Genomic DNA, 15803 nt, shown 5'->3' on the forward strand with positions numbered 1-15803 from the left:
AAAGCACTCAAAAATTTTGCAACCTCACCCCCAAAACCAAAGATACTAGAAGAAACTGTTGCTCTTTCTCCTAGGTTGTGATAAAGATCAGGCTGTACTGTTCAGTTACTTGAATTATTCATAAAACCATCTAGGAGAACAACAATTCACAATCTGTAACACAGGTTTAAGAGGTATTTAGGTTTTTAAATCAATGGCCCCAGAGATGCAAGCAACTCTTATCAGCTTTCATTGTGTCAAGCCTGTGGTTTTGTTTTGTTTTTCCCCTGCTGTCTGCATCACTAGTTATTTATAAATCTACCCTGAAGACCCCAGGATGAACCAACAGGATTCATCCACATAGATTACACTGAGGTACATGAACCAGCTTCCTAAACTGGATATTGAACAGATATTGAATCTTGGCTTTTTATCAATTTAAGTAAAACCCAATCGTGTGCGTGCCATAATTCATTTTAAAATGAATCAGGAGAATATTAATATATTAATATTCTTAAATATTAAAATTATATTAAAATATTAAGAGCCCATGCAGTGTTTTGTCCAGAAAGACTGCAGTGATCTTCCCAAAAGAAATGCTTTTATTCCCTGGTACTGACAAACATCTCTGTTACTAGTAATTCAACCAGCAATGCAAAGAGTCTTGCATTGATACTGTTAATAACTATTTGCATGCATAGGCTGCTTTTTATAAGTATAATGACAACTGCATTTGTGCTCATGAATTCTATGAAAGGAAAGACCAATCTTTGTCGCAGCAAGACCAAATAGGATTGGGCGGCACCTTAAAGGTCTCATTGTGCAAGCCTCACTGGATTTGCTTTCATCGTATTATTTAAAAGAGAAGGGATTGCCCAAAGCAAGGGTAATCAAGACCTAAAGAGTGACTGCTTAAGCAAAATGACAGATGAATATAACCACTGTAAAAATGAGACCACAGCACTAAGGAAAACTCCATTTCAAATAAGAAAGAAGAGAAAATATCTTCAAATGCTTTCTTTTTACAATGCTATGAGACATCTTGGATGAAATCTGATTGTCCATTAACCTAAAGTCTGGGACACTGAGGAGAAGAATTAAAATTTAGGAATGGGAAAAAAGATTTAGTTTCCTAAGCTGAATTTACCTTGTTATCACCCTCTCTATAAAATACGGAAAAACGTATAAAATACGGAAAATCAACTCTGTGGTTAGCTGCACAGCATGTTAGATAAATAGTTTGAACCTCTTCCCCAAACATACATACAGTGGGAATTTTCCTAACACAAACAGCAAAACCACACAATGCTACATAGTGTTTTAAGTGGTAGCAATGATATTAAAAAGAGTTGAATGTAATGTAAGCTGGGACAATTTCCAAGAAGATAAATAGAGATACCATAATGTAAAAGGTGTTTGCTTCACAATGGGGAAGAATCGGCAGGGGCTGGGGAGGAGGCACAGAGAGAAATGCTGCAGGTTTATTTCTGGATCTCAGTAACAAAGGCCTGACAAGAAATGGCTTAATAAATTAGCTGTTCTGATAAGAAAGAATAAAAAGAGGAATATAGGTAGCAAGTAAATCTTACAAGATTCTGGGAACCCTGTACTTGTCTAGCATCAGACAGACCCTAGATGGATTTTTCCGTGGCACACTGAACAGCCCCTGTCTGTGGAGAGGAGCTTCTCCTTTTGGGTCAATACAGCTATTATATGATTTTTCTTACAAGAAAAGAATTCTATTCATTATTTCTACCACCACACAAAAAAGAAGTTTACATGAGACTTCTTGCTGCACTTTCAGACAAAGGCAAGGACACCAAGGTAGTGCAGTGGCAGTACCAAGGAGAAGCTGCTGCAGGTTTCTCCATCATGCTGAGCTGCTGAGGTTATTCTACAGCCAAGGGATATGTGCTGGTGGCACAGCACAGCTTTGGGGTTACTGAGAGTAACCGTACTGTGGATTACCAGCTCCTCAGTGTCCACAGGGCTCCTGGTCAGGAGCAATACAGTGTTACAGAAAAAAAAAATGAACAAGAGCCTTTTTCTACCAAGATTTCTACAAAATAACATGTCACCTCTGTATCCAATTGGAACAACCTAAATTATATATATCTTTATAAATGTATTATTATATTTAAATATATATTAGATATATAATGATGATCAGAGCAAAAATTCTCATATAGCTTTATGCTCAAATTTAAAAAAAAATAATCAAAAGAACGTTTAGGTATATTGACTTGATGATGCACAATACAAAGAGAAAAGGCTGACAACTCATAGCTGACCAAAGAAATAAGTTAATCCAGCTCCACATGAACATGTAATTGAAAACAATGACTTGTAAGACCCTGTCTCAAATGTGATTCTGCAAATCCAGCGCTATAAAAGGGAAGTGAAGGAAACAGGAGAAGATAAAAAAAAGATGCTAGAGAAGACCAAAAAAAAAAAAAAAGGAGAGATTGTCAGCTAGGGGAAGAGAAGGTCAGAGAAAATATTGGACAACATGGAGAAAAAGATGGTCAAAGAAAAGATCAGAAAAGAGAAGGACAGAAATGAAAAGAGGACAGAAGAAAGACTGTCAAATAAGGTCAAAGAAGATTAAGAGGTCAAAGATATCGAGGAGGTAAGAGAAGCTCAGAGAACTTCAGAGAAGGTCAAAGAAAGTAGAAGAGGTGGAAGAACTTCTGAGAAGGGTTAGAGAAATGTTCCCATGGTTTTCCTGTGCTCCAGCATAAGTCCTTCACAGGCTGCAGTCATTTCAGTCATATTCACTCATTTCAGTTATGAACCTGCTCTGGTATGGGCTCATCCCCAGGTCAAAGTCCCTTCCAGGCTGTGATTGCTGTATTATGGAATACCTCCTGCATCTCTGATCTTCTTGCTCCCTCTGTTCTCTCCTCCTCCATGTTTTTCCACACTTTCCTAAAAACATTTTCAAAGAGGCAATAAAACCTCCTTCAAATGGCTCTGCTTTGTCAAGCGGTGGGTCCATTGCAAAGCTGGCTGGAACCAGCTGTGTCCTGCACAGGGCAGCCCTTGAATTCCTTCCACAGAGGCCACCCCAGCAGCCACATCTGCTTCTAAAACCTTGTCATTGAGATCCAATACAGAAGTTAAGAATTATTAGCCTAGTACTTGTCTGTTAAAGTCTAGAGAAAATGAGTTTTTCCTCCTAACAGAAAGGTAGGGAATGTATGTTTGAATAATTGAGGACTTCAGAATCCACTAGTTCTGAATAAGAAAAGAAAAATAAAAGGACAGAATAAGCCTTTATCTCCAGTCCATGTTACTAGTATCCATGCAGGTGGTTTGCTTTCAGAACTTGGAATAGGTTTGTGATAATTAAAAATAAGGGGTAAAGTGTTTTTTGTTTTTTTGTTTGTTTGTTTGTTTGTTTTTGTTTTGTTTTAAAAGAAAGTAGGTAGTCCTGATGTTAATTTCACGGATATAAAAAGACTAACACAATCTCATTCAAAAAATAAAACAAAACCAACCAAACAAAAAAACACACTCCTTGCCTGTTTGTTGAATTTGATGCAGTTGTGACTCCATTTAAATGTAACTCAAATTAAATGTATTTAACTATGTCAAGGAAAGAAAGAAAAAAGGTTTAGGGGGTTCTCTTCACCACCACTTTAATAAAAATGCACTTAAAACCATTTGGACTGTTTTAAAGACTGGTGGCCTTCCTTCCTTTCTGTGCTTCTGTAAAACTCATGGATCACTAATGATGGCATTTTCACCAAGTAGCAGTGACATGCTAAATTAGCCTATATCCTTTTGGCAAATTAACAATGAGCATTAACTATGAAACATTAAAACCAAACAATATCACTGATACAAAGCTAGGAGTTTTTTTTTGTGTTTTTCTTTTTTGTTGTTGTTTTTTTGAAGGAAGATAATTAGAAGAAGAACAAAGAAACTTTAATGTTGAATTTTTTAATAAAATGGATGCAAAATTAAACATGTAAAACACAACAGATGAAGAAGCCAAAAAGACACGATTTAAAGTATAAATGCATACTGTTCATTCCTATTTATCACTACAACAGGGAAATGTCAAGGAGTTTTAATGCTTAATGAGCCCATCAAGCTTAGAATGCACCAATTGTAACATTTTAGCTAATTGGCTACAATATTTTTGTCTTCAAAGTCCATCCTCTGTGTACCCTTTCTCCCCCTCCAAAATATCAATGCAAAAAATTGAAAATCTTTCCCCAACTGATATTATACTTTTTTTTTTTTCTTCCAAACAAAGCATTGTGTAATTTGTGGGGTATTTTTGAAGGAAACAGATCAGACAAAATTCCAGAAGGGATTTATTTTTTTTTGCTTTTGTCATGGCTGAATTTTTTTATTTTTTTATTTTTAAAGATAACAACATAGTTAATGTGGTGGAACAATAATCAGTTCAGCTTCTTGAGGATGTTACTTCACCTTTTATTAAAGCTTACATTAAACAAAGAAAACCTTGTTAAGCTATCCATAGCAGATGTATAGCACTGATATCAAGTTTTTAGTTCAGCAAAATAAATCACTATCATTATAGTATCCAATATTCTTACAGATCTTTAATCTCAATATAAATTCCACTCTGGGGTCATGAGGGAGGATGTATTTATGGCTTCTTTTTGGCCAGAATTTGTTTCATTCACATGTGTCCGCAGCTTTAGTACACATACCCCACATGACCTTGTGCTAGAAATAACATAGGTGTATATAGAGACAAACCTTTGCTCACTTTGACTGCAGAATGGGTTTGCTATGGAATGTATGCTCTAGAATATATGCTAACTGATGAAGAACGTAAATTACCACAATGACTTTCTGCTTTGCTTCATTAAGTAGGTGTGATCTAAGTGCAATGTAAATATACCATCAACTTTCCAAGTTGGAAAGTTCCATTGAAACCTACTTCACTTAAGACTTCCAGAACATATCCGCAGATGACTGTGATACTTCTTTAGAGGTATCTGAAATTGGTGTGTATCTTTCTTTTGGAAGGTATGAAAGAAGCTCATGTAGAAGAACACCTAGCACAGAAAAAAAATGCCAGGCAATAGCTAATGTGGGATGATACAATGCTATGTGATATGTGATATCCAGAAAAATCAAGTTAGACATAGGTAAATTTCAAAGCTATACAGAATGTTTTTGAGGACATTTGATCCATAGGAGACTTTATACAAAAAAGAAAGGATCTGAGCCCAATTGCTAATAGAAGAAACCATTAGCATGCTTTTTTAGATTGCTAGGTTTCTAAGAAGAAGAAATTGGACAGCAACCTGTGTTCAGATCAGTCTGCAACATGTAGATGAAACCAAAAAAAGTACCCGCCTAGATACTGTTTTTCTGTTTTGTTTTGTTTTGTTTGTTTGTTCTGTTTTTTCCTCACTGAGATGTGGAAAAATAAACAAATAAAAAAGAAGAAATCAAGCAAAAATTAAGAATAACCTGATACTGCATAAACCATGCATTGGATTCTCTGCAGAGATATAGTTCTTTCACCAGACAAGAATTTCTTTTTGTTTTCATCTGTTTTCTTTCAATTAACTTTCTGACAGTAGATGTGTCAGCTGTTAATGCTTGTTTTGGCTGAAGATTATCTATTCAGCACAAGCTTAAATTAAGCCAGCAAGGAACATCACATCTCCTCCCTCTAAATAATACTACCCTTTAAATCCCAGTAAAAAAATTTTATTGGTAAGAGACCTCAAGGATTAAAAAAAAATCATCCCCCCCCCCAAAAAAAAAAAACATGCTGAGTGATTGATACATATTACCATTGTTAAGAGGCAGCTGACACCAGCTGGCCTCACGCTTCATCCAACTTGCCCATTAAACCTGCCTTACTGCTCTGAATGTGTTCATATAGCAGGATCTCTGGCAAAACCTTGGAATCCTGTCAAGCCACACAATCATAACTGTTCAATATAGTGTGCATAATTGCATCAAGCAGGGAAACAAAATATTATTATTATCACTGAACAACCAAAAGGTACAGAGCTTTACTGAGTAGCATTAGCACTTGAATGTTATATAGTAGCAGTGTCTTTCAGGGGCCATCCTGGTTGGGAAGTGTTCCTTTCATCCCCACAGCTGTTAAACCTTACCAGATTGCACAATAACATATTAAAAAATATTAATAAAATAAACAAACAGAAGTTAGAGAACAAAATGGGGCGGTGGGTCAACAAAACTCTGAAATACATGCACAATTGATTAAGTAGCTGAAGCCACTGCTTTTGTGTTATGTATTGATTCTCGCACTTTTTTTTCATTTGATTGATGACAATAGTGTTTCATGTCAGCTCAAGCCACAATAATATTTTACAACCATGTTTGTGAGAGCTGAACTAAATGAGAACAATTGGATCAGAAGGCCCTCAGTCACATTTCTTTGATTTAGTGAAGCAGGAGCCTATCTTTATTGTGCTGTTGCTAAAACCATCAGTAATTAAAGCTGAGTGCTTAAATCTTTGAAGTTCATCAAATAACATGCCCAACATGCTTGTTTACTGCTAGAGATGTGCTAAACCTTGAATGTAACCAACCCAGTAAAATCAGTACTCAGATTTAAAGAACCTCAGTAAGTATTTGTTAGAATAATTTTAGAGGAAAGGCAAAAGATGCACATTTTCTTTAAACTATCATTCAGCAAATAGCTCCCAAATTGTAAAGAAAATGCAGAAATAATGTAGTTTCTGATGATGCTTCTCATGTTAATTTTCTCCCAAATATGGACAAGGATTACATTTGGGAAGTAACACCAATAAGATTCTGATTAGGAAAAAAAGATATATAAATGTGTATATATAAGCCCACTCCCATTCAGCAACACTTCTGAGGAATTTAAGTTTGAAAAGGACCTTAAGCATGTTCTTAAAATTAAACACAAGCTCAAAGGTTTTGTTGAACCAGGGTTCAAAACATTGCTTTTAAAAGACAGTTCAAGCTTTCACTTTAATAGCTTTATTAACAAAGTGATGAGCTGTGTTATTATTCTATTGCTATCTCTAATAATGGTAAGTATTTTTCCTTATAAAGCCATGGCTGCTATTTCTTTCAATTACATTAAAAAAATAAAAAATAAAATAAAAAAAAAAAAAAAACAATACTAATTTCCTGAGTTCTCTCCCTCTGGTTGAATCAATCTTCTAGACCTAGCTTCTATTAAACAATGTCTTGAATTATAAAATTTCCACCTATGTTTGAAAGTTATACTGCTTTTGAGTGTCTCTAATGTCTCACCAGTACCTGTCACTACAAGGTCATTTGTATATATGTATATTAGATAATTTATTTAAATAAACTGGGACCCAGGTGAAAAAAATGTCTTTTGTCAGACAAGAAAGTCTGTGTTTGGATGAAGAAAATACACCTGGGAACTTGTCCAGTTTTTACAACAAAAAGTAGCACATTGAGAATTTTCCAGTCAACTTCAGGTATTACAGTAATGGCTAACTTCTGGTAATCCAAATCAGTAGGATCCCTCACTTAAATACACAGCCAGTATGCCTGTACTGATGATTATGATGGCAGCATATCACTGGAATTAACAAATATGTTTCCGTAAGGAGGCAATTTTAGCAGGGAAACGATTAAATGAAGGTTCAAATTCTTCTCAGATGGAAGAACCATTGAAAAACAGGTGCTGAAAGCAACAGATGGGACTCCGGGGTAGGAGGATTTGAAGTTTCCTTAGAGCTCATTGAGGGAAACTAAATTTTTTATTCTTATTATTATTTAAAATACAACTTCAGAAAGGTATGTTAACTAATGTTTATGTTAATTAATCATTTAAAGGCAGACTTTGCAAAATATTCGAAAACCACACAGAATGTTGTCATGCTGTCTGTGTGCACGCTACAATACTAATGGGTCTTTTTTCCCCCCCTCTAACTACAATGATTCTTATTGTTCTCTCTTCCTCCCCCTTCCCACCCCATCCCCGTTTTTTTTTTTTTTTAATTTAACACAATGTAACATCAACTAGAAAGAACAGTCAGCATGATCGGTTCACTTACAAGCAATGGCTACTTCCAGCTTCCATGACAGGACAACCCCCAGGCCAAACAGAAGTCAGAAAGGCAGCCTCAGTGCACTACTGGAGTGGTGCAGCTGCTCTCTGTACAAGCAAAGCACTCAGTACAGTGAAGTTCTTCTCAATCTAAGGGATGGGTGTGCTAGAAGAAAAATATAATATAGTCACTGCTTAAAATATTTAATTGGGCTAACATGAAGTCAACTCTTCTAAACGGGTGAAATAATTGACTATGTCTCACCTTGAGGAAATAAAAATAAACCTTTAATTGACCACATTTGTTAACCACTGTTTTTTCATAAGGCCCAAGTTAGTAAAAAGGCAATTTAGTACCTGCTGGTATGCTCAAGATTTAGAATGAGATAGTCAGACAGCAAGAACACTGAGCATTAGTTAACATTTAGTAATTCATATGAAGAAACAAAAAGGAGGGCTTTTCTTTGCCAGCACTAGATTCTTTTGATGAGTAACAGAGTGTGGAATTTTAATTTTCAGGGCACTGCACATGTGTCTTTCAGTACAAGGACTCGCCAGCAGAGCATCCTGATCTGTTAGAAGTGCTGTGCTTTTTTTCTCTCTCCATCCTGATGACCAAAAGCCTTCTCAGTATAAATGAGCCCCAACGTGCTCATTCTGAGATATATCAAGGCCAGTTCTGTAATGTGAAGCATCTTTCATGGTACAAAATGAAAATATTCAAGGTTTCTCTATTACTTTCAGGGTAGTTGCAATGTTAATTCCTATCCCATTCTCTTTACATGATAAATTTAAGTATATATTTCCATATATGTATTATAAGACTTATATTTGTAAAACAACAAAAGGCAGAATTTAACTACCTCTCAGACAAAATCACTAAAATTTTAAAATATTTGCTGGGAATGAACATGGAAAATATAACAGAGAAAGCTGATTTTCTTGTCATATCAAGCATTTAATTGTGGATCCATGGGGCTGACTGTTGGCTACATGCAGTATCTAGACAACAGATAAGCATGCTGTAGATTCTTTGATACTTCTTAGGAGAAATGACCAACTCAGGCACCAAATTAGATGATACAGATTCAAATTTTATACCTTGTTGTGTGTTACAGAGGACCACGTATCTCAAAAGTCACTGTGAACATGTATTAATGAAGTGGGGACCCTGTGCTCTTGCTTCCCTGAACCAGCTTGTAAATACATGAGGAGACTACAGAAGAAAGCACACCTTAACAATGCTCAGTTAAAAAGCCAGTTAGCTCTGCCTTTTAGCTGGCGTGTTCGCATTGCCTTGGGTTCTGGTGCAGTTCTCTGCTCTGTGATGTGTTTGTTTGCAGAGAGATGTCCCTACTCTGCTTGCATTTCTCTTCTCTATCTGTAAAATCTGTTCTCATTGTGAGACAGACTCCTTCACATTCCAGGAATGAGTTTTGTCAGCAACAAGAGCAACAATTTTCCTTTCAGACATGGTGAGAATGTCTCATCAGCAAGGAATCTGCGCTTCTGCATGGTACAAACATTTCTTGTACCTGTTCTGCTGTGTGAGTGGAATTCTACAGTTAACTTGCTTTTAGATAAAGACCTGTGTATCCTGTGATCAACCTGCTATACCCAGTCCTAATTCAAAACAACTCAAATCCACAGAAGTGTTCCCATTGCCTTTGGTAGACTTTGGCTCAGGCCTTTGCTAAGCACATATAGGAGCTATCCGCTTCCCTCAGTTGTTTTACAAAACAGATCAGTTTGTTAAAATGCTATGCAGTACTGTGCAATGCACAAATAACAGAGCTAATACTTAGTATTTTGAGTTAACCATAGGGACAATAATCCTGTTCATTCTTCTCAGGTATTTTACCAGCTATGCTAACACAGCATAATTAAAATTCAGGATCATAAAAATCCTAATGCAACCACTAATATTTCAACATCTTATTACATGTTGGATAGTTGATCTGAATTACAGAAGTATCTAATTTAGATCTAATATGGCAAATAGTAATGTTACAAACCTGAAGCCGACATGATTAACAGAAAAACCACCAGCTGGTGATTTAAGCACCTTTAACTAGTTCAGCTGCATACCCAGTATGTACTTGCCTACTTTTAATTGTGTTTGTTTCTCTCTTAAAAAGACAGTTCATAATGAAAGCGATATCAATATAAGGTTGTCTGACATCTACCTACAGCATGTCATATAGCACAGTAAGTAATTTACCATATAATTTACCATGCCTGAACTTTGATCTGTTCTTTCCCAGCTTTAGATACAATAAGGGGATATTTTGGCAATGATGATTATTCATTTCAGAAGTAATCACCTGGTGGAACAGTTTTTAAAGTCAAGCCTGAGAGACTGTTGTGCTCTTACTGTGATTTCAGAGCCAAGTGAGTGAGTCCCTAAATTATGCCACTTAATTTAGCAGTAGGGGCTGATAAGAACAATACAAAAGCCAGCAAAGAACAGTACATGGCAGAATCATTACTTCAGTTTATATCAGGGATGGAATCAAGCACCATTTCAAATGAGAAAAAGATTTTCACAAACTTTTGAACAAATGACATAAAGCATACTTTAACAAATCTGTCTGGAAAAATCCATAAGCTTCAGTTGCTAATATGCTGCTAGGAGCACCAAGAGATAAAATACTGTATGATATGCAATCATAAGCAATTATTCTAAATGGAATTTTAACACTGTATTTGATTTTAAAAGAACAGAAGAAAAAATATTTTACTGGATATTTTGATACATCATTCTTTCTTTTATTCAATAGCTGCAATTTTAAAATAGTGGCAACTTAAATATTCTATAGGTCAGATTTAACTAATCCTATATTGAATGCAGATACATTCAAAGCCACTCTCTCGAAAAGACAAGTCATAGTAAATTTCTTCATGTTTTAGTTATATTCTGAGAATTTAAAAGCTTTTCAAATATTTAAGTCTCCTCAATTTAATTACATTTAAATTCATCCATGTAATCCAAGCTATTAAGAAACCAAATGGACTTAGAATTAAACAGATAAAAGTAGGAGATGTTATTAAGTCCTACTGGAGGACAAAGAGAGGGTACTGTAACATTTTTAAACAAGTGTAAATTTCTGTCCACCAAGATTTTTTTCTTGAAATGACACAAGCTTATTTCCATATGCTGTGTATTCCATACTCATTTGTTTATTCTGTGGTATGAGTGAGACTAATTTTTTTTTCAAAATTCTCCACGAGAACTCTAATGGAACACATGTAAATGTAAAATGAAAACTCTTAAACATATTGTTTGTTGTTGTTTTGGAAATGTTAATAAAATTAAGCTAGTCCACCAGAGCTTATTTATTAACATTTTCAAATAAACATTGTATTACAGAAGAGAAAATAGATTCCATGTTGATATCAAAGCAAACAGATATATCTTTTTTTTTTTTTTTAACCAGAAATAAGCATATAGTGTATATGGAGGTTATTATTCTAATTCTTGCCATTGCGTTCCAAAACAGCTAAAGAATAGCAGAAAAAATGCAACCTCTTTCTTAATAATGTGGATAACACTGTTACCATCCAGCAAGATTTTCTATCCTGATTTACACTAGAGTTCTCAATATGAATAGAGGCATGAGAAACAAGTGATCACGATGACATCATAACCTGAGCGCATATACCCCTCAAACAATAGGCCAAGGATTTAGTACATAACAGACATTGAGTCTCAGCCACCACATAATTTTACTGACAACAGGCGAAGCATTCATGTCTTTTGTACAAGGCAGAAGTGGGCATACACCATCCTATCCTCAAAAGAAATACAAATGTAAGTTCTGGGTTTAACATGATAAGTAAGGCCAAGTTCATCTTCTGTGCAGTTCTACTGAAGTTGTAAAATTTAAACATACACGCAAATAACATAGATTTGAATTTCTCTTATGAAGGTAAAGAAAGGTCTGGTTATCTAAGTTTAAAAGTATGACTATTTTGCTATTGTTTAACTTTAAAAAAAAAAAAAGATTTTAATATTAACAAATAGTTCATATGCAGTTAGCATAAAACTGAAAATATCTTGAATAAATTACAGAAAAGCATGATCAAATTATAATCTCAAAATAACTGAAAACACAGTAAAGGACTATATATCCTGTTCTCAAAGTCTATTTAGATAGCACAAGGTTGAGAGCATGCAAAATCAAGCTCTAATCTCTCCATAGTGTAAAGGGAAGCCTCCTATCATTTCAGATCACTTGAGGGCACTTTTGCAAATACTGTTCTTTGCACAGGTCAGACTCTCAGGACCTTCACATTACTGCAAAATTCAGCTATCATTTATGTTTGATATTCATTTTTCCATGCAAATTTAATGATCTTCATCTTCAGGCCTCTCATTTTAAAGGTTTTTAAAACATCAAGCTGCAAAGCTATGAAGAAAAGAAGCCTAAATTCACTGGAGAAAATAATTGTATGCTTATATTAAGTATGTTGACATATTTGAGAAGATAAAGTGGACATGCTTATTCACATTGCTATCTTTTTTTCCACACATAGTGATAACTCCATTTTTAAAAGACTAGCTGCACTAAAGGCACCTTTCTAAAGTCCAAATAAATATTTAAAATTCAGCACATGAAAAGCAGATCATAAAGGGAGGAAGATGGATGGTCATCAGAATAAGGAGAGCATTTTTCAAGAGATCGCAAGATCAGCAGAACTAAATTTTCCACAGAGATTTTTTTTTTCTTGCTGAAAAGAAATTTCAACTTGCAAGACCAGAGGCAAAATAAATTGTTTCATGTTAGCTTGAACTGAAATGTACTTGTTTATTGAAAAGATTTTTTTTTTAGCCAAATCAACATGAAAATGTGTCAACATGTCATGGGCGTGGCCTGACTGTAAGTGGATAACAAGAAATTTAGTCTGTGCAGCGCATGCTTCAGGTGAGAAGTTGAGGGCACTGAGAAAATTTCTTTTAAAGGCTTACCATTTGGATTAAGAGCAAGGTCTGTTTCATCCTATTAAAATACAATTTCCTGAGCACTTTGTTCATCATTTGGCAATGTTTTAAGCACATAAGTGACCCTGTTGACTTCTATGGAGTTATGACTTTAGACTACAAAAGTACACTCAATAGAATTAGACCACTGAGACAGTAAAAATGAAGTATTTGCTCATGTACTATGTGAAATAAAAGCAAAGATACTTAGCATCATGAAGGATCAAGTCCTGACAGATGGACATGGAGAGTTAACATGAAAACAATAGCTAGCCGAGTCCAATTGTTTAAGGCATAAGATTTTAGTTTCTGAAATGATATAAAGATCAGAAACAAGCAGTACATGCATCATTAAATTCTGCTTACCAACTCATTTGTGTCATATTTTTGATAGAAAAGTTACTTCAGATCGCTATGCACCCATGTTGTCTTTAGCTGAAAGCTAAAGTTTTGGCAGGAGAAAGTTGAAACCCGTGAATTTGCAAAGCTGCATTTACAACTGCAGCTCAGCGAGGAAAACATCAGAGCAGCTCACTGCCCGTGTTTCAACAAAGACATCTTTTATTCCTGTAACCAACAGGAAGATGCATGGCCAAAGCCAAGAGCAATCTATTGCCAAAATCCATTCTGATGAATTTTTTTTAGTTGAGATGTGCTGCTCAAATATCCTGACGCTCAGTCTTTTCCAGATATCCTGTCTCTTCCCTAATAGGCGATGATTAACAGCTTTTGTAGCTAAAGATACGAGCCTCACAGTAAATGTTTAAAAGCAAATCATTTGCTACAATTCATTTTTATGTCATATCACTTACAGCCTGCAATGGAAGGTTGCTACCAAATTTTCTATATGATGCATGTGTCAAATGTTTAAGTGAATATTTCCTGCTACACCATCATAAGAGAACATTCCAGCTATATTTTAAGGCTGCCAGATCAGGTAAGAAATAAGACAAAAAAAAAAAGGTGGGGGGGGGGGAGGGGTTGTGCCTTCCTGTCAACATACACACATAAATATGCTGGCTATACGTTCCTAGAAGCTTCAGTTCCATTCCTCTCCTCAAACTCTGCTTTTACCCTAACCTTATTTTGCTGTATGTGTGCCAAAAATACAATTCTTACTGTCAGAGCTCAATATTATTACACATTCCTGTTTTACATTCTATTCTTTTCACAGCTAGAGCTCTCCCTTCCTGCTAGAGGTCTTGAGCTCCCTTTCTTTCTACAGCAATTCCAGAGAATCCCAAGAGCCAGTATCATCTCCCACTGCTGCTGCAGGGCCATACCCCGTACACTTAATCCCCAGTGCCCAGAGTATTCCTCAAACACTTCAACTTTTAGATTACCAACAATCACTTTTTATCTCCTTAGTCCAGGATTCTGGTTTCCCAAAACCAAGAACAACTGTACCAGGTCAAACCCGTGAAACCAAAGTTTTCTGTAATGTATTCAGTATTGCCAAATGATATCATTAAGCTGTAATCTTTATTTTACTAGGTACAATAAAAAATACACAATAAAAGATGTTCTTACTCCTCATCTGTTATTTTATTTTAGGAACAGATGATAAAACTATGGGATTGATTTCCTGAAAAGCACAGGAAACCTTTTCAATGAAACAGTCCTTTTTAGAGATACTCATCTGTATCTTAATCCCATATAGTTGGCAGAAGCTGCTAAGTAAAAACCTAAAGTTAGTGATCTTGGAAGGCGTGTAAATGAAGGGTTGTGAATGCCATGTGAAAGTAAGCAACCCCAGAATTAATCGATATGAGTCTGACCATTAGAGAACCCTACCAATCGAGCAGCAGCAGTGCATGTCTGAAACACTCCTGCTGAGTCTCTTGACTAACTGAAGCAACTTTTTTTTTTTTTTTTTTTTTTTTTTTTGCCCAACTGTATATAAGCAAAATTACATTCAAGGGAGAAAGGACACAGAGCCAAATACCAGCCCTTTGAGGAACTTCAATGCACTGTATTTTATTGTTCCAAATAAAATGAAAAACTAAATAGGAAAGGGACTTAATATAGCATTCAGACTGGATTGGTGGTGCAGGTTGGGAAATGTTCCCACTTATTGTATCTCAGAATAATGCAGTGGGAGAAGGAAACTTTACCTATTTGATTCTTTAAATGCAAATTAATTCTTTTACTTGTCAAAATGTTATCAAAACCCCAGTAGAAAGAACAGACTATGCTTTAAAAAAAGCAAACAAACTAACAAGACAGCTTTGATTTGAAATGAAAACAAACAACTATAAAAGGGTAGGCTTTCATTATGCTGGAGACCTTGGCAGTCTTGCAGATATCTTCATGAATTAATCACTGAAAATCTTAACACAAACAAATCATGCATTTTTCAATGCCAATATTCTCTAAAGAGTACAGCAAATGGTTATTAAAACATAGTTCTTTAAACTGCTTGCATCAGGAATCTCTTTCATGCACAACTAACGGAATGAAATGTGTGACAGTCCCTGTAATTTGGCAAAACCAAAGGAAATTGTGAGTAGATACTAGCAGTATGTCACCAAGTGTTAACGGTACTAAAATCTGTTAATGAAACTACTACACATATCATAAACAGCAAGAGTTCTGGAATGCCATGCAGCTTTTAAATTATTAGCACTAATTAGCCAAATAATAATAAAAAAAACCTGGGAAACACATTAGAAGGGAAGACAAGTCTACCTGTATTACTGTGTCAAAATTACATTTCCAAACAAGCAATTAGTGAAGACTACCTTTCAGCCCAATAAGCCGCATGTAAAATGGGACGGCTTCATTACAGTGGCTTCCTAATTAAAATGTAAAGGCTGC

The 15803-nt window shown here is 35.4% G+C and overlaps 1 protein-coding gene and 1 long non-coding RNA gene across 2 annotated transcripts in view; both read right to left on the reverse strand.

Annotated features, from left to right (window-relative positions):
* Positions 1-15803, reverse strand: part of LOC311443619 (uncharacterized protein) — a 248155-nt gene that overhangs the window by 214042 nt on the left and 18310 nt on the right. The window lies entirely within an intron of this gene.
* The window catches only part of LOC311443620, a 38688-nt gene that overhangs the window by 17945 nt on the left and 4940 nt on the right, over positions 1-15803 (reverse strand). Inside the window, exon 3 of the long non-coding RNA XR_014697356.1 lies at positions 8013-8171. This is a non-coding gene — a long non-coding RNA (uncharacterized lncRNA). The remainder of the gene's footprint in view (positions 1-8012; positions 8172-15803) is intronic.

This window comes from Aythya ferina (genome assembly GCF_964211825.1).
Source record: "Aythya ferina genome assembly, chromosome: 12".
In the NCBI taxonomy this organism is placed as follows: domain Eukaryota; kingdom Metazoa; phylum Chordata; class Aves; order Anseriformes; family Anatidae; genus Aythya; species Aythya ferina.